Source organism: Aquarana catesbeiana, linkage group LG04 (genome assembly GCF_042186555.1).
Source record: "Aquarana catesbeiana isolate 2022-GZ linkage group LG04, ASM4218655v1, whole genome shotgun sequence".
Classification (NCBI taxonomy): Eukaryota; Metazoa; Chordata; class Amphibia; order Anura; family Ranidae; genus Aquarana; species Aquarana catesbeiana.
The window spans coordinates 611,376,976-611,403,310 of NC_133327.1; positions in this window are offsets into that span (position 1 = coordinate 611,376,976).

The window sequence follows — 26,335 nt, forward strand, 5'->3', positions numbered from 1 at the left end:
AAATTTGAATAGTTTTCAAATTAAAATTCGAATAGTTTTCAAATTCGAATTCGAAAAGTTTTCAAATTCTCATGGTTTTCCAATTTCCAAAGAGAATAGAAAATAAAGAAATAGAATATAAAAATAGAATAGAATAGAAAAGAATATAACAGCAAAAAAAAGAATAAAATATATAAGAGTAAAACAGAACAAAATAGGATAGAAAATAAGAGAACAGAATAGAATGGAATAGAATAGAATAAAAAAAGCATATAATAAAATAGAAAGAATATGACCAGCTTCTGAAATTTGAACAGAAAATAATAGAATAGAAAATAATATAATTTAAAAAACAATAGAATCGAATAGAAATAATAAAACAATTCACAAAATTAAAATATAATTAATTCGAATTTGAATATAATAGAAAAGAATAGATTAGAATAGAATACAAAATAACAGAATAGTATAGAAAAAAACAACAGAATAGAATATAAAAGAAAGAATATAACAATCTTCCTAGTCTAATCTATGTTTATCCTATTCTATTCAAATTGATTCTACAGTTTTTTGAATTTTGGGAAATGGTTATATTCTTTCTATTCTATTCTATTGTTTTTTTTTTTTTAATTCTATTGTTTTTCTATTTGTTTATTCTATTCTATTCTTTTGTATTAGTTTCTATTCTATTCTATTCTTTTCTATTCAAATTCAAGTTTATTCTATTAAAAATTCGAAGTTTCAGAAGATGGTTATAGTCATTCTATTCTATTCTGTTTTTTTCTATACTATTCTGTAATTTTCTATTCTATTCTAATCCCTTTTTTTTTCTATTCTATTCAAATTCAAATGAATTCTTTTTGAATTTTGGGAAATGGTTATATTATTTCTATTCTAATCTATTGTTTTTTTAATTCTATTATTTTCTATTCTATTATAGTCTATTCTATTCTTTTTTTTCTATTCTATTCTTTTCTGTACTTTTCTTTTCTTATGTATTCAAATTCAAATTTATCCTATTTGAAATTCAAATTTCAGAAAATGGTTATACTCTTTCTATTTTATTCTGTTGGTTCCCTTCCTCAGCTCCCAGGCAGGGCTCATTTAGCCAACCCCTGGCATGTGGTATCGCACGGTCCCATTATCGGTTTATATGTGAGTATTTTTTGCCATGGCCAGTTATTTCTAATCTACTCCCTTCTCCCCATGTGGGTAGTTACATCAAATCACATTGATATCTATATCCCTTTACAGAACATTGATGCAATTGCGCCTGATAAGTGGATAGAAGTCCATGAAACGCGTCAAGCTTATTCTGATGCATCCAATATATATCGAATTTTAGATGGTTTTATCCACTCCTAGATCCAATTTCATAATATGTTCACCCTGCACATGGGGGATCATGATGTACAATTTTATTTGCTTGTGCCATGCTGTTATATATATCTTTTATTATGTATATTGATTTTTCTTATGCATCTATGCATGTTGTACTACTATAAGTCATGGCAATCATTGGTTTACTAATAAACACACAGATGTTTATACTTATGTGAATCTGTTTGGTTCCACCACTCACACCTCATTCAAAGTCCCAACCTCCCCCCTTTTTTGCATCTAGTAAAGGGATGGGGGTGTGAACTTTCCCTCACGTCCCATTCAAAGTCCCAATGTTCCCCCCCTTCTTTTCACTTAGAAAGGAAGTGAAGGGAATTCTTCCAATTTTGTTAATCATTTATTAATAAAAAAAATGACAATCTCAATATATACTGTTAGGTACCTGGTAGTTGAGCCCGACTGGTAGAAGGAGACCTCTCTTAAACGCTGGTTCAGGAGTCACTGGAGATGGGAACAGTGGTTTCCAGAGCACAGTGGGTAGGAGGGCCTGATGCAGGTTCCAGCAGAAGCAAGCACTGGAACTGGAAGGACGTCCCTCTGGGATGGCTGAGCTGCGGATGCAGGTAGACTGATGCAGGTCAGTAGGCAGGCAGGTGGATGATAAGGCAACAGCAGGATCTGAAGCTTGACAGAGCAGGCTGGAGGCAGCTTCACAGGACACAGGCAAAGCAGGGTCAGACAGTCCGTTTGGCAGGAGATCAGGCAAGTATATAGCAGGAGGGATAATCCAAGAATAGTCAGGCAGGCAGAAGTTCGGCAACGGGTCACAAGATATAATCAAGGTCAGGCAGGCCGGGTCAGATAGGAGACTGGAGAATGGTCAACCGGAGCCGGGTCACTAGCAAACAACAATAGGCAGGATACAGGAACTCAGGTGCAGAGCTGCAGATGAACAGCACCTGGCAGAAGCATCTGACAGACTTTTAAAGGGCCCTTGGCGCCAAAACAGCGCTAGCGCGTACGGACGTGCGCGCGGGTGCGCGCGGGAGCGCTCTGGCGCCCCCTGGTGGGGAATTCAGCAAAACTGTCCTGGAAGGCCCTTCGTGCACCTGCGTGCACGCATATTCGCCCGATGGCCACTGATATGCCCCTGACATTGCCCCCTCCCAACGGGCAGCCTCCGGATGCCCAGATAACTTTTCTTTTCAGGATGGGCAGAGAAATAGGCATGAATCAAATGTTTGGCATGAAAATTACTGTCAGGCTCCCATGAGTTATTTTCCGGACCATACCCTTTCCACTTAATCAAAAACTGTACTTGCCCAGATCTCTTTCTGCAATCAAGTATGGCCTCCACTTCGTATTCCTCATTACCGTCCACCAAAACCAGTTCAGGGACCCTGGTGCCCCTATCAGGAAAGGGATCATCTACAGCAGGCTTCAAAAGTGATACGTGAAACACAGGGTGGATTTTGAGTGGATCAGGTAAACACAATTCATAGGATACCTCGTTGATTTTTCTTTTCACAGGGAAGGGCCCAATAAATTTAGGAGCAAGTTTTTTGGAAGGACAAGTCAACCTAATATTATCAGTAGACAGCCATACCTTGTCACCAAGATGAAGGTTTAGATCTCCTTTTCTTTTCTGATCGAAGAACCTCTTGCTGTCCGCTTGTGCCTTTGATACCGCTTCCTGTAACATCCGGTTATTCTGACTGAGGAACTGCACTGTGTCCTGAACCGCTGGAACTGAGGATTCTGAAAGAAAATCTGGTAAGAAAGATACATGAAAACCATAATTGGCAAAGAAAGGAGATTGACCCGTGGCAGAGTGGCTGGCATTGTTATAGGCGAATTCCGCTAGGGGCAACAGGGACACCCAATCATCTTGCACAAAAGATGTGAAACACCTAATGTATTGCTCCAGTGTCTGATTTGTCCTTTCAGTTTATCCATTCGTTTGGGGGTGATATGCTGAGGACAGGGCTAGTTCAATTTTCAGGATTTCACATAGGGCTCTCCAGAAGCGTGAGGTAAACTGTATACCCCCCTATCGGACACTATATTTGCGGGGATTCCGTGCAGCCTAACAATCTCCTTGATGAACACACGGGCCGTTTCAACAGCAGAAGGTGTTCCTTTTAGGGGTACAAAGTGGGCCATTTTAGACAGCCGGTCAACGACCACAAAGATCGCCGAACATCCTTCAGATCATGGTAGTTCAACTATAAAGTCCATTGCTATCATCCTCCAAGGTCTATCTGGTACAGGCAACGGTCTCAGTAGTCCCCAGGCTCTGTTCCTAGGAGTCTTATTCTGAATGCAGACGGAACAAGAGTTAACATACTTCCTGCAGAATTCCTTCAGATTAGGCCACCAGAAGGTGCGTTGCACCAGCTCAAGGGTCTTGCGAACCCCAAAATGTCCTGCAAGTGGGTGGTCATGCAATAATGTCAGTACCTTGACTCGGGCGCTCTCTGGTATGAAAATTTGACTTCCTCTCCACAATAATCCATCTCGAGATGTTAAAGAGGATTCCTGGAGACTTGAAGGTTCCGGTGATGCTTCTCTGATCATGGACAGGAGATCCGTTTGAAGAAGTAAGAAGCTATTTGCCGGCAGAATAGTGTCAGGTACGGAAAAGTCCTTAGGTTTGTCAAACATGCGCGACAGCGCGTCTGGTTTTACATTTTTAGATCCAGGCCGGTATGTAATGTGGAAACAGAACCGTGTAAAGAATAGAGCCCAACGGGCCTGTCTGGGTCTTAGTCTCTTAGCAGATCTTAAATATTCGAGGTTTTTGTGGTCAGTATATATCAGTACCGGATGGACTGCGCCTTCTAACAGATACCTCCATTCTTCCAAAGCTGTCTTGATAGCAAGTAACTCCTGGTCTCCCACATCATAGTTCCGCTCAGCCGGTGAAAGTTTTCTAGAAAAGAACCCTATGGGATGCATCAGGTCCTTATTGCCCTGTCGTTGAGAAATGACAGCACCCACGGCCACTTCGGAAGCATCAACCTCCAAGATAAAAGGTAAGGACGGGTCAGGATGGCTAAGGATCGGAGCTGACGTGAAACGTCTTTTTAATTCTTCAAAGGCCTCCTGAGCCTCCGGGTTCCAGTGCAAACGAGAGTTCTGCTTGGTTAGCTGCATGATGGGGGAGATGATGGCAGAAAACCCCCTAATGAACTTTCTATAAAAATTTGCAAAACCAATGAAGCGTTGCACGCCCTTCTTGTCCAGGGGAGCTGGCCAATCTAACACAGCGGACACCTTCTGAGGATCCATTTTGATGCCGGTTGGGGAGATCACTAACCCCAGAAACTGAATCTCGTCCCGTTCAAATTCGCACTTCTCCGCCTTAGCATACAGTCTGTGCAAACGAAGTCGGTCCAGAACTTTACGGACATGTTCCCTGTGTTGGTTGAGTGAACTGGAGAAGATTAAGATGTCATCCAAATAGACGAATACAAAGATGTCCAGGAAATCTCTAAACACATCGTTGACCAGATGCTGGAACGTGGCAGGAGCATTGCATAGGCCGAAGGGCATGACCAGATACTCATAGTGTCCGAAACGGGTCCGGAAAGCCGTCTTCCATACATCTCCGGCCCGAATGCGGACCAGGTTGTAGGCCCCTCTCAGATCCAGCTTGGTGAAGATAATGGCAGACCTCAACTTCTGGAACAGTTCAGGTATCAGGGGCAACGGGTAGCGTTTTTTGACTGTAACCTTGTTTAGCTCCCGATAGTCCACACATGGACGCAGAGTGTGATCTTTTTTAGAGACAAAAAATATTCCGGCACCAGCTGGTGAAGTAGAAGGTAGATAAAGCCCTTTTCGAGGTTTTCATTTATGTATACCTTAAGTGCCTCTTGTTCTTTTTCAGACAACGGGAAGATGCGCCCGAAAGGAATCTCAGCCCCTGGGAGCAGCTCAATTGGGCAATCATAGGGACGATGGGGTGGCAGGGAGTCTGCTCCCTTCTTGCTGAACACATCTGCAAATTCCCGGTAGGCCTCGGGTATGGTTCGAAGCAGGTCTTGATCAATGTCCATACAAAGTAGGGTAGTAGCAGATTCAGAGGGTTCAGGTAGGCAATGTCTCTGGCAGTAAGGTGAATGGAACTTGATTTCGCCCGTGACCCAGTTAACATGAGGGTTATGGGCCCGGAGCCAGGGCAAGCCCAAAATGATCGGAAATAGTGGAGATGAGATAACGTCCAGAGTTAGGATCTCTTTGTGTTGAGATAAACAGGTGGCAGACAAAGGAAGAGTTTCCTGAGAGACTTGTCCTGATCTTATGTGGGACCCATCGGCCAAAAAAACTGAAAGTCTATGTGTCTTGTTCTTTAGGGGAAGATTTTGTTGGGCAGTGAAAACAGAGTCAACAAAACAGCTACATGCCCCAGAATCAATAATGGCGTTGACCCGGATTGTTCTTCCCTGGAGCTGTAATGAGAGAGGGAGAGCAAGTTGAGTTATATTGGCAGTTAAAGCGGATAAACTGGCCGGAGTAGAAGAAAAACACTTACGGGTCTTTACTGGACAGTTGTTCACATAGTGGCCCGCCCCACCACAGTAAAGACAGAGATTTAGCTGGTGCCTGCGCGCCCGTTCTTCTGGGGGCAAGGTGGAACGCATAAGTCCCAGTTGCATTGGCTCGGGAGCATCAGGTGTCTGGGTGACTGGACTTGGGCAGGCAGGAGGTGGATACCGGGAGGCAGGAACTGGAACTCTTGCAGTCATCCACATAGGGCGCGTCTGTTGAGAGGAACGTTCAGACTGGCGTTCAAGAAGGCGTCGGTCAATCTGGATGGAAAGAGTGATGAGTTCTTCAAGGGTATCTGGCATCCCTACTCGGGCAAGCTCATCCTTAAGACCCTCAGATAGCCCCATGCGGAACTGGTGACGTAAAGCTGCATTGTTCCATTGAGTGTCCGCGCTCCAGCGTCGAAAGTCTGTAACATAGTCCTCGGCCGGCCTACGGCCTTGCTGGAGCACGAACAATGCTGCCTCAGCGGTGGCAGTCCGCTGAGGGTCCTCGTACAACTGGGCCATAGCTTCGAAAAAGGCGGGCAAAGACTGGATCTGTACAGAGTTGGTTTCAAGCAGGCGGTGGGCCCAGGTCTGGGGTTCCCCCTGGAGAAGGGATATGACAAATCCCACTTTAGTAGCCTCCAAGGAAAAAGTCTGTGGCTGTAGGGCGAAATAAAGTTGACAGGCGCTGCGGAAGGCCAGAAACTTGGTTCGGTCACCAGAAAACTTCTCAGGGATAGGGACCCTTGGTTCAGGTGGGAGCATGACCACAGATATAATCAAGGTCAGGCAGGCCGGGTCGGATAGGAGACTGGAGAATGGTCAACCGGAGCCGGGTCACTAGCAAACAACAATAGGCAGCATACAGGAACTCAGGTGCAGAGCTGCAGACGAACAGCACCTGACAGAAGCATCTGACAGACTTTTAAAGGGCCCAAAACAGCGTTAGCGCGAATGGACGTGTGCACACGCACGCGCGAACGGGCGCGCGCTGGAGCGCTCCGGTGCCCCCTGGTGGGGAATTCAGCAAAACTTCAGAAAGGCCCTTCGTGCACCTGCGTGCACGCATATTCGCCCGATGGCCACTGATATGCCCCTGACACATACTATATATTTAATGTGGGCCAAGAGACAAACACATTCATTAGTCACAATACTGCAAATCAGTGTTGCCAACCTACCAGATTTAAATTTACTGACACGACACCCAAAATTTACTGGCACAGCCAAGTTTTTACAAAAAATTCATAAGGTTACAAAATTACAGGTTTAGGTGGAAATTTCAGTATTTAGGCTGCAAACAAGTACAAAATGCAATTAGCAATGTGATTTACAGTAGCTATTAAGGCAAAAAAAAATTCTTACTTTTCTTTTCGATATAGTCAGTAAGTAGTTTAGGGACAGGACTCAGGAAGGCAAGAAATTAGAATGGGCACATACACACACATGAAATTGGCTCTCACAGTGACACTGACAGCAGTGTGCAGCAGCACAGATGACGATGACACCTCACAGACATGTCACATCATGTCCCCTCCTGAGTCAGTGACAATCTCTCTTCACACCAGGTGGTCCTTTCTGTCCACTCCATTCCAAACAGCACTGACAGTCCCGCTCCCAGCTTGCCTTGCTCCCGCCCCACAGACCTGCATGCTTGGCTCCGGCTGCTCCGCTCCCTTTCACCATGACATCACACAATAGCCCTGGCACTGCCAGAACACATGGTAGCAGGCACTCAGATGGTCTCCGCTGGCTCCAGACTGGAACTCCACATGCACAGTTCCGAGTCGAGCGTCACAGCAAATATTTTTAACTGTTAGACATCAAAGAAATTCTGGACAGCCGCACTCCAAAAATATTTGCCTTTATTCAATAAGGTGTCATCCAAAATACAGGTCACAGCAAAGTAGAACAAAGCTTACGCGTTTCACACAAGGAGTGCTTAGTCATAGCTTATGACTAAGCACTCCTTGTAGTGCGAAACGTGTAAGCTTTGTTCCACTTTGCTGTGACCTGTATTTTGGATGACACCTTATTGAATAAAGGCAAATATTTTTGGAGTGCGGCTGTCCAGAATTTCCTTGATGTCTAACTGCCATAGCATTGCCAGCACCTGGACTTCTAGACTGAAGGAGATGCCTTTTACCTTGATCTGACCCACCTGGAGCGGTGATACTCTCTCTCGTATTTTTAACTGGCAACCTTTTGCTATCACTGGCATTTACTGGCAGAAGAAAAGTGCTCGTTTTTTATTGGTTGCCAGTAAAAATGCTGATGGTTGGCAACACTGCTGCAAATCTCTGTGACGGAACCCTTCTTGCCATGAACAAGTTTCTTTTTTAGCTGAGTAACATGTCACTTGTTAAGTCCAGTTGTGACTTGTAAATTGAGTCCTATATTTAGCAGTTACCATAATTCTATTCTGTTTCTTGCCATTCTGTTTTTAATCTTTGTTTTTACAAGGAGGTCAATGTGGCAGAGAAAGCAGAGCCCAGCAATGTTAGCGAGTAGTCTGGGCACTTCATTGAGAAGGCTATGTACTGTAAAAAGTCTGCAGACAGGCTAATTGAACTCCACATTGTCATAACATACATCCTATTAGGTTAGTGTCTACAGACACACTGGATACCATCTACTATATGACCTCCTGCACTGTCAGCACCATATGTACTGAATGCCGAGCACCATTTTGGGACTTGTTTGTGCCTGTTGTGTTACTGTAGCAACTGTGCGACAGCTATGTACTATTGTGGCATTTATTACCCCTCATGAGAGCCAAATAATATGACTACTCTATTTCTCTTTCATTTCTGTAGTCAGATCATGGGGAACAAAAACATTTGTGCTAGCATTTTAAAATACTTGACCTTGGGTCAACTGCTTTCGTTACTGAGTATGAAAAGATTGTGAGGCTAAATCTTTGACTCAAAAAAAAAAAAAAAAAAAATATATATATGTATATATATATATATATATATATATATATATATATATATATATATATATATATATATATATATATATAGTATATACTAATATAAATACATGCACGCACACAGTATATACTGTATATATCAAAAACACCAATTAATGCATAGTAGTTATGCATTTGTTTTATTTAAACTTAACTAGTATAAATACCTGAATTTGTCTTTATATCAGGCTGCTATAATTCCCTGCAAAAAAAGGCCTAGATAAGTGTCTGGCATAAATGTAAAAGAGAGACCCCGAACACAAAAAACAAACAAACAGGTTCCCCAAAAAATACATATCTGTTCCTTATTTTTAATGAATGTCAAGTGGGACCCCACCTCTTTGGGTTTGGTATTGATTTTAACCACTTCCCATCCCAGCCATCATCATATGACGTATGCAGGAGGGATCTCCCATCCTGGGCGGGTGTCATATGACAATCTCTGCTTCCTGGCCGTCTAGGGGGCGCCCACCGCGTCACTCGGGAGCCGATGCGCGTGCCCGGTGGCCGCGATGTCCGCCGGGCACCTGCAATTGCCTGATAACAGAGCAGGACCGTGGATCTGTGTGTATAAACACACAGATCCACGTCATGTCAGATGAGAGGAGACTGATGGTGTGTTCCCAGTACAGAGGAACACCAATCGGTCTCCTCCCCTTGTGAGTCCCATCCCCCTACAGTTAGAATCACTCCCTAGGTAACACATTTAACCCCTTGATCGCCCCCTAGTGTTAACTCCTTCTCTGCCAGTGACATTTATACAGTAATCAGTGCATTTTTATAGTACTGATCACTGTATAAATGTGAACTATCCCAAAATAGTGTCAAAAGTGTAGAATATGTCCACCACAATGCCACAGTCGCGATAAAAATCTCAGATTGCTGCCATTACTAGTAAAAAAATAAAATAATAAAAATGCCATAAATCTATCCCCTATTTTGTAGACGCTTTAACTTTTGCGCAAACCAATCAATATACGTTTATTGCGATTTTTTTTTTTTACCAAAAATATGTAGAAGAATACATATCGGCCTAAACTGAGGAAAAAAAATAGTTTTTTTTTTTTTTTTTTAAATTGGGATATTTATTATAGCAAAAAGTAAAAAAATATTGTTTTTTTCAAACTTGTCACTCTTCTTTTGTTTATAGCGCAATATATAAATAAATAAAATAAAATTAAAAAAACACAGAGGTGATCAAATACCACCAAAAGAAATCTCTATTTCTTTTCTCTTGTGGGGAAAAAAATTATAAAAATTAATTTATTATTATTAATTTGGGTACAGTGTTGCACGACTGCAATTGTTATTCAAAATACCACAGTGCTGAAAACTGAAAATTGGCCTGGGCAGGAAGGGGGTGAAAATGCCCAGTATTGAAGTGCTTAAGGAGCCTCTCACCTTGCACAAAAAAATAATGTATATCATTATAAGGCTCTATTTTGAACATGAAGCCTGTCTGGCTAGGAAAGTATATAATGGGTGAGCGTGTGGCCACCTCCCTCCTGAATCATATTCTCAACAAGGAGAGATACCTTGCCAGTTAGAATGTCCACACAAAAATAAGAGAAAAAACACCTTGTTCTCAAGTTGATGAGGACAAGGGACTCTTCCCCACAACCTTGGCCCATTGGCTGTGGCAGTCTCTGTGCGAAGGCCTTATCAAAATCTTGAAGCCCCCTTTACAATAAGGCGGGCCCCCATTATACCTGCTGTCTACTAATCCCTCCCCCCCCCCAAAAAAAATAAATGTAAACAGTAAATGAAAATGCACACAGTTTTAGCAAGCCCTTTATATAACCCCCAAAACAATCCTTGTAACATCATTGACCAAATATACTTAAGTTAATATCTGGAAAATGTTATTGCCAAGGAGACTCTACTCTTTTCCTATATTTAACTGTCATCCACCGGAGCTGTCATTTGTGGGTGAGCAGTTGTTGAGATGGGATCATTTCTGTTGGTTGTAGGGCTTTTTTTTTTTTTTTTTGGTGGGTGTCATTCATCATGATTGATGTGGATCTGCATATCTGGATGATGTGAGTGATGGTGGGTTTCCATCCAAAAAAGGACTTCCAAAAGACTGTGGGGGTTATTTATGAAAGGCAAATCCATTTTGCACTGCAAGTGCACTTGAAAGTGCAGTCGCTCTAAATCTAAGGGGTAGATCTGAAATGAGTGGAAGCTCTGCTGATTTTATCATCCAATCATGTGCAAGCTAAAATGCTGTTTTTTATTTTCCTTGCATGTCCCCCTCGGATCTACAGCGACTGCACTTCCAAGTGCACTTGCAGTGCAAAGTGGATTTTCCTTTAGCAAATAACCCCTGTGTGTGTGTTTTTTACTGTTTGCCTTTTTTTGTGAATGAGTACTCATTCACATTGCAGGGGAGATATTTGGGGACTCCCTTATTGTTAAAGGGGGCTTTTAGATTATGATGTCAGATTATGACATATGGGTGTAGCACTACCCCCCTTAGGAGCCGCTGAGTTTTTGGGTCCTCTATAGTCTGCACAGCCAGGCAACACGCATTTTTGCAACTTGCATCCAAAGTCAGTAACCAGTTCATGGGCTTGTTTTTATTGTTTCATTTAGGGTAAACAACTTGGATAGAGTCTAGGGGTATATGAGATGCCCAACTTGACTTGAAACAAATTATAGAGGACAAAACTCCCTATGTACTGTACAAGAAAACAAGGATGGATGCTGGACTTTCTACTTCCTCGGAGTGACTTCTGTCTCTTAACGGATCAGTAACACAGTGTCTGTAAGGAGCACTTGTTCCCCTTTAAATTAACCTCTTCAGACCCCAGCTAGAACTGCACGTCAATCTGGCTGTCTTGAAGAGTGTCCCAAGGCAAGGGATTCTGGAACATACTTGCAGCACTGTCCCAGGGAGAACTGGTTGGGTATGGCACCTAGCAGCCCTCTCCCTTGTGGGCCTTGGGAATATATAGGTACTCACACCATCCTTCTCCTGCAGCTGTAGGCGAAACTGCTGGGCTACCTTCTTTTCCAGCTAACAGGTTGTCCTTCCCAGGTGGACTGTAGGCAGTGGAGATCCCTCTTTCAGCTTCCTTCCCCCTTCCATCCTCTTTGGGGCCCCCCCACGCCACACACAGCAGTACTTCAACACTTCATCTTCTACCCGACTCCCCTTGCGGGCCAGGCTCTATAATATTTATGGGTCTGTCTGACTGTGCTGCCAGGCCTCCCGCCTGGGGATTGGTCAGGCTTCCATGAATATTCAGAACCCTACCTCTAATACCCCCAACCACTAGTTTCTAGAAGTTTCCATGAAACCTCCGGAACCAGGGGAAGGAGATAGAGGACTGGTCTGCAGAGCCTTCCAGCCTGACCTGAATCTGAACCCTGACCCAATTAACAGACTCATGCAACCAGTATGAGACAAGTACATTTTTCTACACCAATTCTAGCACTAGAGGGTGCTACATGGGGATAAGGTGCTTTTTTTTCTAGATTTCTGTGTGGGGTTCTTCTTTACAGGCCTGGTATGGAAATTGGGGGTACCTCATGACATTTTGTTTTTGTGTGGGGTTCTCCCTCAGACTCCACACCAGATCTGAAGGGCCTGGTATGAACTATGGGGGGAAACCCCACCCTGTTTTTTTTTTAAACTATCTTAGTTCCTCTGTTTTTATTGCCAGGAATTCTGGGCCAGCCCAGTAAATGAATAGGAACAGATGATGTCACTGGTTGCTAAGCATGTGGCTTCCTTAATATTCTTGGCAGCAGGAAGGAAAGCTGTCACATATAGTAGCAGGAGAAAACCCACCACTATATATGATTTTCGGCTCTTATTGAAAGGGCTTAAAGTTACGTTTTAGGACAAATGCCCTATACTAGCAAAGTTCCACTCCATTCAAACCTCGATATCAAAATACATGTTTCACACAAACATTGTGCTTCCTCACAGTAGTTATGAGGAAGCACAATGTTTGTGTGAAATACATCAACCTTTGTGTCCTGATGGTAGTATGATTTTTATACAGTTTGTATAATAAATGTTCTTGGACCGGCAGTGGTGTGCAGCTGATTTAATTTGATATCCAGTGTCACAGAAGCGAGTCAGGGCTAGCACCCAGAAGTGGAGTCCATCAAGAAATCAATACTCACCTGGAGCAGCGTACTCTCCTCTTTTCCCTTCATTCAAACCTATGTTCCACCATGGTGGAGGTCTAGAGCCTTGCTATGCTGTCTGCAAGGGGTGTCTGGATCCCAATTCAGAACAGAATAAGGGTCTTTTCACTTGGGCTGCATCCATTTGATCAGCCGGGGACCCCCTGCTAAATCAGAATGGAACAGATGTTACGTTTGTGATAGAGGAAAAATAGGATTTTTATAACAACTTACCTGGAAAATCCTTTTCTTGGAAGTACATCACGGGACACAGAGCACCAGTAATAACTGTATGGGTTATACGCCACCTTTAGGTGATGGACACTGGCATAATTACAGACAGGAAGTTCCTCCCCTATATAACCCCTCTCACGCATGGAGTACCTCAGTTTTTGTAGCAAAGCAATACAAACATATCCCAAAAAAGAGGGGAGGGATCTCTGTGTCCCGTGATGTACTTCCAAGAAAAGGGTTTTACAGGTAAGCTGTTATAAAAATCCTATTTTCTTTTTCATACATCACGGGACACAGAGCACCAGTAATAACTGTATGGGATGTCCCAAAGCTATGCCATCTGATGGGAGGGAGACACAAAAAAACAATGCAGACCGCCGTCAGATGTGATGACCTATACTGCTGCCTACAAAACAGTGCGCCCGAAGGCAGCATCCTCTTGTTGACCTAAGTCCACCTGATAGAATTTCGTGAATGTATGTACTGATGACAATGTTGCGGCCTTGCAAACCTGAGCCATGGAGGCTTGGTGATGAACTGCCCAAGAAGCACTAACTGCCCTGGTAGCGTGTGCCCTAGGATGAAAAGGCGGAATTTTCCCTTTTAAATCATAGGCCTGAATAATGACCTGACAGATCCATCTAGAAATAATTGATTTTGATGCTGCTTGCCCCTTTCTGGGACCTTCTGTTAGCACAAACAAAGCGTCAGTTTTCCGTATCTGAGCTGTTGCTTCCAGATAGAACTTAACCTCCCTTACTACGTCAAGGGAGTGTAGTAAATTTTCCTCTGCAGAACGTGGTTCTGGAAAAAACGAAGGTAGAGAAATATCCTAGTTCACATGAAAGCTGGATACTACCTTAGGCAAAAAGGATGGGCGAGGACGTAAGACCACCTTATCTTTATGAATGATTAAGTATGGCTGTTTACAAGAGAAAGCTGCTAACTCAGAAACTCTCCTTGCGGAGGTTATTGCCACTAAAGATACCAATTTCTTCGTCACAAGGACCAATGGAGTATCACATATTGGTTCAAAAAGAGGTTCCTGAAGGACCAACAAGACCAGGTTCAAATCCCATAGCGAAAAGAAGGAAAAGAGGGCGCACCGACCTAGTGCATTACCACTGATAGCGTTTATTAAAAAAAGGTAAAACAGCAAATGAATACTCACAAACGAGCATGAATGACAAGCATGAACAGTAGCTGCAGGTGTGCAGTAACAGACATCAGAAAGAAACCGGGACCGGACATCAGGTGGATAAGGCAATGGCTGACGCGTTTCGGGGGAGAACCCCTTTCTTCAGAGCCTAAGTGGGTGTCCATTTTAGATCTCAAACTACCATTTGGTTTTGGCACTGTAAAGAGGTTTGAATAAAACCCCAACCCCTGTTCTGGTTAGCAGCTTCGGGACTTTCAGGATAGGATGATACTGTGGAGGCATGACTAGGGTGCTCAGATCCTGATCGCTTTTGCGCTCCTTCTCCCTGTTTTTGTCCCTCTCTTTTGGGAATACATAGTGCTAAGCACACAGCAGAGGTACTATTACCATGCATCTATTGCTGAGCTCAGTCTTAGAAATGGTTAATATGCCGCTATCAATGTGAGCAAGATGCTAAGTAGATGTGTCTGACTTGCCTGTAGCCAATCACCCAGTGCTTACATGCCCTTGGACTGTGCCTGTGTTCCTCCTTCAAACAGCACTCCTGTACACGGCAATGGCTTATACAAGCCGTCGGTCCGCGTGCACGCCGGTGGCACCGAGCCCCGCCCCCTTGTGACGACCTCTCAATCCAGAAACTATGAAGGAGGAGCGCTTTGCAAATGCGCGCGCGGGGCGGTGCACAACAATAATACCGGGGGGGAGGGAGGAAGGGGGTGAGCACACTGATGCCTGGATTCTCCCCCCTTCTAACCCTACGAGTAGCTGCTGACAGGAGCCTAGGAAAACAGATCCTCCACAGGTACTGCTTTATACAGCTATCCATAGGGACCAGCATGAGTTTATGTTTAACACTACACATTTTAAAAACGCGTCTAGTGATTAAAATTGTACATACAGGCAAGACAACATCTACTTAAAAGAAGTCCATAGGAATGTCCCAGGATCTTTTTAACTTACCATTCCCGCCACAGGGTACAAACTGGAATACTCACAGTGACCCAGTCTTCACCCATCACGGTGGGTTGGAGTCATGCCAGACCTTCAAGAATGGGGTCCCCTTTTAATGTAGGGTCCACTACCTTGGACTCGTATAGCGCCCTGCCAGAACAAAACCTGTGGTATGAGAATGTGACCAAGGCGCTGGATCCCAGGGCCCAGCTCTCTTAAAGAGAAGCGTTACGGGCAAAATCTCGTTCTTCCGTATCGAGGCTCGGGTACCATTCACTTTAGCCTTTGATTGTGGCCTTTGAATGGATCCAATTGTGCAGCTCCTTAACCCTGCAAGCCTTTCCAGGGAGCTTCTTTAGCACACATCTTAAACGTGACCAACACCTTAGACACTGGCGAAAAAACTGAGGTACTCCTTATGTGGGAGGGGTTATATAGGGAGGGGGACTTCCTGTCTGCAATTATGCCAGTGTCCATCACCTGAAGGTGGCGTATAACCCAAACAGTTATTACTGGTGCTCTGTGTCCCATGATGTACGAAAAAGAAACAGAGCTTAACAGACCCATATTAGGTCTTTGAGCAGGCGAATGTAACTAGATGTTCATCTCTTTACATCCTTTTACCTTCAATCTGTCAGCAGGGCCTTCTTTAATATTGATTGGACCCTGGGCAAAAAATGTATTGGGGGGCCCCCCTCCATGCAGTTTCGCTCTTGTTTCGATTAATGGCAATGTTAATTTTTTTTTTTAACCAACTACCAATATAAAGAGGAGTTTCAAGACTGGCCACCAATATAATAGGGGTTTACACTGACCACTAATGTAATAGAAGCATTCACAGTAACCACCAATGTAAGGAGGGATTTACACTGACCACCAATGTAAGGAGAGCATTCACACTAGCCACTAGTATGAATGAAAGGATTCTACACCAAGCACCAATGTAATGAGAAGATTTACACTGACCACCAATGTAACTGAGACATTTAGCCTGCGTTCACATTTGTGTGTGTCGGGAACGCATGCAAAATCGCTTTCCTGACACCACAGAAACATGCAGCCCTTTAGCAGATATACAGCAGTGCCATTCATTGCTAATGACACCCTCACACATCTGCTGACATGTTCCTTGGCACCATGTGATTTTGAAAAAGGCTTTGGGACTTTCTTCCGCATGTGTAGCGCATAGAGCAGGCCATTGAAATGAATGGGCTGCCCTACACATGACCTGCATCTTTATCCACCCTGTCAGTACACCTTTGCAATCCTAAAACCCCTGCTAACCTCTGCACCCCAAACATACCCTATCCTCTCCACTTCAATCCCCCTCCCCTTTAACTCTACCTGCATCCTCTGCTCATCTTTGCACCCACCTTCCTTACCTCCATACATCCACTCCTTGCATCCCAAACTGTAATTCCTTCTCTGCCTACCTCTGCACACCCCACACTACCCTCCCCCCCCATCAATTTGCTTACCTTTGCAGAACATGTTGATGGTAGGCTTAATGACCACAGTTGTAGGCAGGACCTTCAAGCATGCCCCTTTATCTTCCCAGTGGGCAGCATTCAGAATAGGTGATGGTGGATATGACCTCAGGGAGGCATGATATACATATGAATACCACCTCTATTTAAATATGAATGCTGCTAGTCTGACCTTATTTACATATGAATGTTGCTTTTATTTACATATCAATGCCGGTATTTACATGTAAACACAGGGTCTGCAGGTGAGTCATCTGTACATAACAATAGGGCAGAGCTGGGCAGCATTAGTAACAGAACTTCAAACTGAGATATCAGGACACAGCACAGGACTAAAACCTCAAGGAATGAGAGAATTTAAACTGGGATAGTTGGCAAGTATGAGGCAGCTGCTTTGGGCCCCACAACAATGACAGGGCCCAGGGCAGCTACCCCTTTTGCCCTACCTTAAAGATGCCCCTGTCTGTCAGGTTTATATCCGAAACAAGCCTTTTCCATTTTTTTCCCTAGATGAACTGGAAGGAAATTGGATGTAAACACACAAACAGGTCTGTTTAAATTTACCTGCCCATAGACTAACCTTAACCTTCTGTTTAGATCCACCTGGAAAAACTTACAGCCAGATCTAATCTGAACGGCTATGTGAAAGGGCCCTAACAAATCTTTTTGCATGTAAGATAGTTTATATACATTTATTTAAAGTGTAGCTAAATCCAAGAATGAAAATAAAATATATTGCAGTTTTACCAGTCCTTAAATGTTTTGGCTGCATTTGATTTCTCTTTTTAGGCTCTTTTTCCTTTTATTTCCACCCAAAGATCACACCAGTAACACACCTGTTTTAACCCCACGGATTAGCTTTTTATCTAATGCTTAGCTTTGATGACTAAATGTGGTTACTACATGCAAGGCCAGTTACTCTTCCAGTTTATAGAAAATGTATACTTTTAAGATCTCTTTTGCTAGCTGCCTTCCTGAATCTATCACCTTATGGTCCTGAAACCAAATATAGCTAATACCCTTGTAGTAGCCCATTTCCTGTTTGCAAAGATGTTAACCAGACCCCAAAGCCAGACCATTAATTTCAACAAAAATAATCCTATAGGATTATATGTGCGTTTAGAGAGTTCTATGCCTGTAATTTATCTGTAAAAGCCTCCCTCGTGTAGACATTCAAAATCCCCAAGACTGCTGCTGGGCGACGACATCATGGATGTGATGTCAGTAGCACCAGCAGACTCAGATCTTTCACTCGAGTGACACTCTATAGTATTCCCCCTCTCTTCCCCCAGCAGTTGCATAAAAAGTTATGTAGGGAGGTGAGGAGAGGGGTAGAGGAGCTGGTCCAGAACAGACAGTAATTAGACACTCCCAGTTAAATTGAGAGCTATGACGTTCAAGAAGGAAAGGGGCTGTGCTAGGGAATTGAGTCCTGGAGTAGTCAAATTTTCTTGCAACTTCAAAACCATATTGCAAGTGAATAAAAAAACTTGTTTTCTCTACCAAAATATTTGTATTTTCACTTGTCCACTCATGTCAATCACACATCCCCATCATGCTGTTACTCAGCATAAGCAGAGGGCAGCACCTTAGGATCCAAGTGTTCAAATTTGAAAATTTATGTCAACATTACTTCTTACTTCCAAATAATTTTTGAAATGATTGCAATATATACAATAACATGCACATATTCATTAACATTGGCTATGAATGGTCAATTCTGGCCCCGGACCTAATGCTTAAACTGTTCTAGGGGCAGGACCAATATTAGAGATCATGCTGCCGTGGAACATCTGAATGATGACATTTGTACAAGTTCTGCTCCTAATGTTAATGTAAAAGGCTTCCGCAAGAACACACTACTGGAGGCAGTATGCTGTCTACTACATATACAGAATGATTTCCCAACTGTGCAGGTCATCAAACAAGAGAAAGGGGAGATGGATTCATGTTTCATAAACAGACTTCCCATATATCTCTGCTGTGCAAGGCATTGACCCACGAGTGCCATTATGTTAAATACAACCCTTCCTAGTGGTTGATAAATAATGTTCCCACCCCAAAATCTCAAGTTACCACTCAAAGAGATTTTTACAACTTGTTGGACCTGCCAAGTTCTTTTCTCTTCTTGATTAGCAGAGGGGAGGAAGGTGTTAAGTGGCTGTACCATTCTTTTATAATCCAGCAAGCCCCATGAGAAAAAGAAGCCTGGTGGTGTGCTACGGATGATGGACAGATGTGTTCCCAGCCATCGTTCTTGGAGAGATATCACTGTCTATGGCCAGCTTCAGCTATTGCGGTCATTCTGACATCTGTTCTTATAATCTCATTTACACAATAATGATTAACTCTAATTGCTGCTTGGATGTTACAATATTGTGCAAATTGCCACCCCAATGCAATTTTAGTAAGCAAACTTGAAAGTGTGTCTATTGTCTAATCCTAGTGGGTGAACTATGTTGTGGGTTGATTCTGTGTTCACACCTCGTTCCTCTGTAATGTCAATATTTCCTGGTGAGGTCCTTTCATCCCAGTTTGAAGGGAATTTCACAGGTTTACACAACCAGTCTATAGTAACTGGGCAGTAGTCTAAAGGGAGTCTGACAGTGTAAAGAAAGGGCAAAACACAAAATCTGATACAATAAGGGGGCAAGCCCATGGATTACATCAACCTAATGTAATTTACAGAAGTTGTCTACACACATATAGCTTTGCTCACACAAAATTAAGATATACTTTATTTTCTAAAAATCCGATTTATTAAGAATTCTCTTTAAAACCACAATTAGTAAAAAAAAGTGTCAAGTTTGCTTAAATACTAGACTGCCAATAGGTCAAAGGTTACTTGTTCTACAACTCTATTCCTCTACTTTTTATATTACTATTTGGTGCTAACTTAGCCTCTAAACCTGTTGTAAATGGCATAATTACCTATCTGAATTTGCAGGCATTTGACTCTTTGTGGTGCCTCTTCCAATATTAGGGACCTTTGATTTCTTGTTGTTCTTCACTGGTCTTAAATGTTCTACTGGTCTTGTTTCCAACCCCCTTACAATGTCACTAGATTTAAGCTGGCTATATACAGTGCAAATTTCATCAGGAACTGGCTAAAACTGGTTCCATGGGTGGCCCTATTGGCACCTTCCCACCCAACATCTTTTGATTAAAAGATTTAAGGAGCAGGACAGAAAATTGTTGGCCGAACAGTGCCTGCATTCAATCAAATGCAGCTGCTGTTCGGGTATCTTGACAGCCAGCTCAGACAGCTGTTAGATTGCAATAGACTGTTACTTGACCACCATTTCAGGTGACTATTTGGAGTGTTTAGTTTTTCTTTTTTTTTTAAATAACCAAATTTGTCCTTTACAGGAAACCTGTGTTAATAGAAATGTGGTGGCACATTGCTGGCCTCTGTTTCAGAAAATACTAGATGCCTGGCCATTATAGTGATCCTCTTGCTTTGCCATTTTAGTCACATACTTAGAACAATGCAATACAGGAATTCTGACATTTCTTCAGACTATATCCTCTATTACCAGCATAATGATAATAACCATTCACCACTCAGAGACACATTAGCTGCCATCATTTATGTTTCAAGTAGAGGTGAGGTCTTGGTCCTGCACAAGCTGAAATGATGTCTATGCCAGGAAACATTAAATCAACATCATTCTAGAAGACTTGAAGAGGATGGATCAGCCACACTGTAGACCCTTGTTACACTTCAGTAGGCCACATGTTTAACGGGAGTGCTCTAAACAACTAATAAAAAATTTTCTTTCTAGCCCATGTGTTAAATTTCACAGTGAAGATAGGCAGCTAGTAGGGGGGGTTGCCGTGGCAACTGAAGAGTCAATTTTCGTTTTAAAGGCTTAGAGCCAATGTTTGATCACACACATTGAAGCAAGCCATTGGCAATTTCATGATGCTACAGCTATATAATAATTTATTAATCAGGCTACTTCCTTATTTGGTAATTAAATGATAGGTGCAGTTTTAGTGCACTAAGAACCCCCTCACCATGCTCAGAAAATACAAAGACTGGATATACTCACCTGAGCCACACAGCTCCAGTAATCTCCACTGTGTGACCTCCCTGCACCTCATGGCCTTTTCTTTAAAACGAGCCTTCCCATCCAATGCATACCCTGCCACAATTTCTAATTATTACAGTTGAAGGCCTATCTGCAAATGTTGACAGGCCTTATATTGAAATTAATTTCCTAGTTGATCTCACCAGCTTAGCCCTGGGAGGTTGTAAACCCTACCAATCATAGATCATAGATAATTAAAGGGCAGCATAATCTGTTTGTCAAATTCTTCCACATAGGGGATAAAGGTTTTTGAAGGATAAGTGCATGGAGAAAATCATTTTTGCAAGTAAATATTACCAAAAAAAGTATTTTGTTCTACCCCCACCCCCCCAATATATGTACTTCTTTGTTATTTTATGTAATGACAAACCAAATAAACTGTACCATAGCAGAAATGTAAAAATTGCTCTGGTCCATTCCATAGGGGATGTGAAAGCTGAACTGATTGAACAGGTGTGCTCCTCCTTTAAGGGGGTGTGGCATGGGGGTGTTCTATGTCTACATACTTTTGCTAATAGGTGTCCCTCGTTCTCATCTCAAAAATTTAGGAGGTATGGATTTACACATATGCAGAGTGCAGGACTTCAGAATGTCAGTTCTGAGCAGAGAATGGTGGTTTTTCATCTTACTTCTGGTTTTGTAATTTCCAAATTAGGGGCTGGAGCTCCAAGACTCTGAAATGCTTTGGAAGGAAAGGAGTCTCCAACCCAGTGTCTGGGTTTTGCCAGTAGCCAGCAGTCTAAAGCCCCGTACGCACGGTCGGATTTTCCGATGGAAAATGTCCGATCGGAGCGTGTTGTCGGAAATTCCGACTGTGTGTGGGCTCCATCGGACATTTTCCATCGGATTTTCCGACACACAAAGTTTGAGAGCAGGCTATAAAATTTTCCGACAACAAAATCCGATCGCGTCAATTCTGACCGTGTGTGGCCTGTTCCGACGCACAAAGTGCCATGCATGCTCAGAAGAAATTCCGAGATGGAACAGCTCGGTCTGGTAAACTTAGCGTTCTCAATGGATACAACACTTTCGTCACGGCGTAATGTTAAAAATGGTTTAATACAGCGCACTCTCTTCTTCTTTATAATGTGAGAAGAATGAAGTAGTTTTGCTGCTCATATTCACACAGACTTCTCACAAACTTCTTTCTTTATTATTTATCGGGATTCCCTTAATATATTTTGATTTGTCACATCTGACAAAAATATTTTTGTGTTGTTTTGTGTTTGTTTTGTGTTTTGTTTTGTGCAGAATTTTTTTTTTTTTAGGTTTGTATTTTTTCCAAGCCTGATCTTTGTTTTATTTTATTTTTAGTTTTACTCCAGAATATTTTTGTGTGTGTTTTGTGTGTCAAGTTACCACAACACCATTGATATCTTATATTATTTAATCTCAAGGAGATTGTTTGGTGTTGGTGTCCCTTGTTAATTTCACATTGTACTTTAGAAATGTACCTGAATCCTCACAAACAAACTGTCCTTTTTGAAGGAAAACACACATAGGAGAGTATAATTGAAACCAAAAATCCTTTACTAAGGGCTCAGAACCAAACAAAGAGGGAGGTAACGCTGGAGAAACAGCAGAAATTAGCGAAGCCTTGGACCCCCAGGGCAGACATCAATTCTTTAACATCAAAATCGGTGGCCTGAGGAGTCCATATGTAAGGGAGTGCAGTCTGGTCCAGAAGTCCCAGAGATCCGGTGTTCTGCCGAGAAAGTTCCGCTCAGCGGATAAGGACCCCCCTCCGCGCCTGCGCAGTAGGATCCGGCTGAAATAGCCGAAGGTGAATAGCTGAAAATCAGCTGTACATGGCGCCTGTAAGAGGGCCCCTCGCGGGGTCGCTTTGCCCGCCACGCTTCGCTCGCCACGCTTCGGGCACGGCCTCGCTTCGCTTGGCTCTTTTTGATTCCCCCTCTAGGTCCACTGGAACCTGGACCTAGGGCGCAGGCGCCGTGTACAGCTGATTGAAGCGTTTGAGCTTCGGCTTTCTCCGGCGGCTGACAGTAGTTCGTACTGCGCAGACGCTGCGCCTGCGCAGTACAGGGGGGTCCTAATCCGCCGAGGGAACTTTCTCGGCAAGACACCGGAAAGCAGCAGATGACATCTGTGTCCCCAGGCTGTGGTACCACAAGAGGCTGCATCTTTTGCCAGACCAGACTGGATCTAGGGTCATCACTTTCTGGTCTTCCTTCCACGCTTCCTTCCTGGCTGTGGCTCTGCTGTTGGAGATGTGGCAGGAGGAGGACTAGTAGGACCTGGAGGAGGAGGAGGAGGAGGAGTAGGACCTGGAGGAGGAGGAGGAGGACCATGTGTGAGGTCACAAATGAGGGTAGCAGATGTTATTTGGCCCCTCAACCCCTTATTGAGAGCTTCCAAAATGAATGACTCACACATGAGTTGTTGGCCCTCCTCCATCCGCTGCATTTTACAGGCAATTATGCCAGCAAAGTCCTCCTCCACAGTGTGGGGGGCTGTCAGGGCCTCTGTAGCCTTCCAAAAGAGGCCTATGGCAGCCTCCTCCAGGGTACTCCTCTTCCTGCCACTTTTTCTTTGCAGGTGGCTGGGAGGGACCTGGATATCAAGCAGCCTGCTTGGGCCGGCCACCTCCTGGCTGAGACTTCCCTGTGTATGCAAAAAGGGACATGGTTTTAGTTTCTGCATCATCATTCCCAATCATAAATTAGTACTCCAAACTAACATCTAGTTAACATCATTGATTGGACATCCTGAAATATTTAGAGGAATGCTATACCTGGCTCAAGCTGGGCTCTTCCACATGTTGCTGCCTGGAAGGCCCAGGTTGGGCGTCAGAAGCCTCAGCTGGGGGGGAAGGAAGGTGCGTGCTAATTATAGCAACGAGGAGGAGGAGGAGGAAAGCCCGGATCCGGAAAAGTCCCGATCCAGAAGGAGACGATTTAAGGCCTCAAATATGTCCTTTGGTGAGATGTTGGAGATGGTCGACATCCTGAAGAAGGCCGACTATGATGGAAAGTATGGACCTAACCCCAACCCCAGTATCAGAAAGGCCAAGATCATGGCGAAAGTGGTCAAAAGTCTGCACCGGAATTTCGGGGTACGTCGATCGAAAGATCAGCTCAGGAAGCGGTGGTCAGACCTGAAATTAAGAGAGCCCGAGCAGTACAGAAAGATCCGGAGAGTGCTGCAAAAAAGTAAGTAGTTGTGCTGTGTTCCTATTCTTTTTGTCTTTATTATGTTCGTGCTGCTCCATGTGCTTTTCTTAAGTGTTGTACAGTTTAAAATGGCAACTTTCATGTTCATTGGCACATTATTCGTTCGTATCAAACATTTTTCTTTCGGCCTATAAAACACCATTGTTTAGGCCATATGCATTTGCCCACATTTTTTAGGGCCTACTTGTATGAAAAATATTTGGTTGTGTAGATGTTTGTTACTAGAATGAAATGCAAACTAGATTCTGTGTAAGGAGAGGACACTCAGCAGCTTTTTTCACATCTGGACGCTGGAGCACTAGTGTGGGACACCAGAACACCCTTTTTATTAGGGGACCCACACAGGTGCTCCAGTGTATACTATAGGGGGGTCTCCATCTGTGAAGCTTGCACAAAACAGGTAAAGTCTTGAAGCTTGACAACGGACAATAAAAATTCTACATCTTGGAACTCTGCAAAAATAGACAATTGTACACCACTTCCAAGCAATGTTTCATCTTTATATTTCGGCCATCAAATATCTGTGTGCTAACTATACCATTTTTGTTTTACATAGGGGAGAAAAGACTCGGAGGACACCCCTCATCCGAGGAGACCACAGACCTCGGGAAGAAGGGGAAATACCCCCAACCCAAGAAGAGCAGGAGGAGGAAGAAGACGTGGTGGAAAATGGCACCACAACAGGTGAGTGTCTGCGACCACAGACTCAGGTAAGAGATGGATGCTGGCATATTTATAATACCTGGTTTTTTTTGGGTTTCTCTCTTTTTAGGTGATCGTGATGTTGTGGATCCAGGGCATTTCACCTCGGAAAGTGCACAGATCCTGATTGGGGAGATCATGGGGTGTAAGTTAGCTTTGGAAAACATCAAGAAAAAGATCAATGATGTTATTCAAAAAAATAATAACATCATTGATGTTTTGGGGAGATTTTAAAACCCCTCCAAATCACTTTGTTTTTTGTGTGCTACAATGTTAAAAATGTTTAAGCGATTTTTAGAAAAGCCAAATTTTGAGGATGCACACAGTGTGTCAACATGTGCTATCTGCCATCACGGGAGATCAATGGACGCGTTTTGGGGGTGCAACCCCTTCCTCAATAATAAAGTAGCTGAGAGGAAGGGGTTGCTCCCCCAAAACACGTCCCTTGATCCCCCGTGATGGCAGCTAGCACATGTTGACATTCGTAAATTGGTGTGCATCTTCAAAATTTGGATTTTCCTGGGGTGACTTCACACCATCTGAACGCAATATCAAATACAGTTCCTAAATACTCATGTCTGATATTGCCTTCAAGTTTTACTATATGTGAACTTTGTAAGTTCAAGATTTGTGTTTTTCTTGTTGTTTTGAAACATGACTGTTTTATCTTAAATGGACATTTCTATTTTTGATAATGCCACCCCAAAAATTGTTATACAACAAACATGTTGGTTTGTTTTAAAAACCTTTTGTGGATTATTGTCTCAACGCTACAATGCTTTTGTGGTGATGTAATTGCTGCTTTCTGTGACAATGGGTGTTATTTCCTAAGGGCAAATCCACTTTGCACTACAAGTGCAGTTTCAGTGCATTTTCAAGTGCACTTGTAGTGCAAAGTGTATTTGCCTTTAGTAAATAACACCCAATAGTGCTTTGTATAAGGTTACACAATCACGCCATTTTCAGGACTCACCACATTTCGGTCAGGGTCAGCTAAAACAAACACAAGCAGTAAATGTTACCAAAGATTTGCTTAATTTTCTTTTATTTGATCAAATTTTCACAAATTGTCTGGCATATTGATGGCTCCCCTACCCGCAAAGAACTCAAGGTATCTTAACCGGACATCACGGGCACTTAGGGAGGGCAAGCCAGGACGGCCACTTTCAAGCGCCGTCAAAGTTGTTTCATTTATAATTCCGGCCTCAGGCCCAACTGAGCCAGCATAGTTGGCAGAATGTTGACGTAAAAAGTTATGTAGAACACAGCACGCCAGGATTATATGATTTTTTATACTCCGCCATATGGATTGGTGTAAGAAATAGGTGGAACCGGCTGGCCATGATTCCAAATGTGTTCTCCACCACTCTTCTGGCTCTGGCCAGCCGGTAATTAAAAACCCTCTGTTCCGGGGTGAGGGTCCTCATCGGGAATGGCCGCATAAGATGGTCCCCCAGCGCAAATGCTTCATCCGCAACGAAGACGAATGGGAGTCCTTCCACATTCTCTTCTGGAGGTGGCAAGTCCAAGCTGCCATTCTGG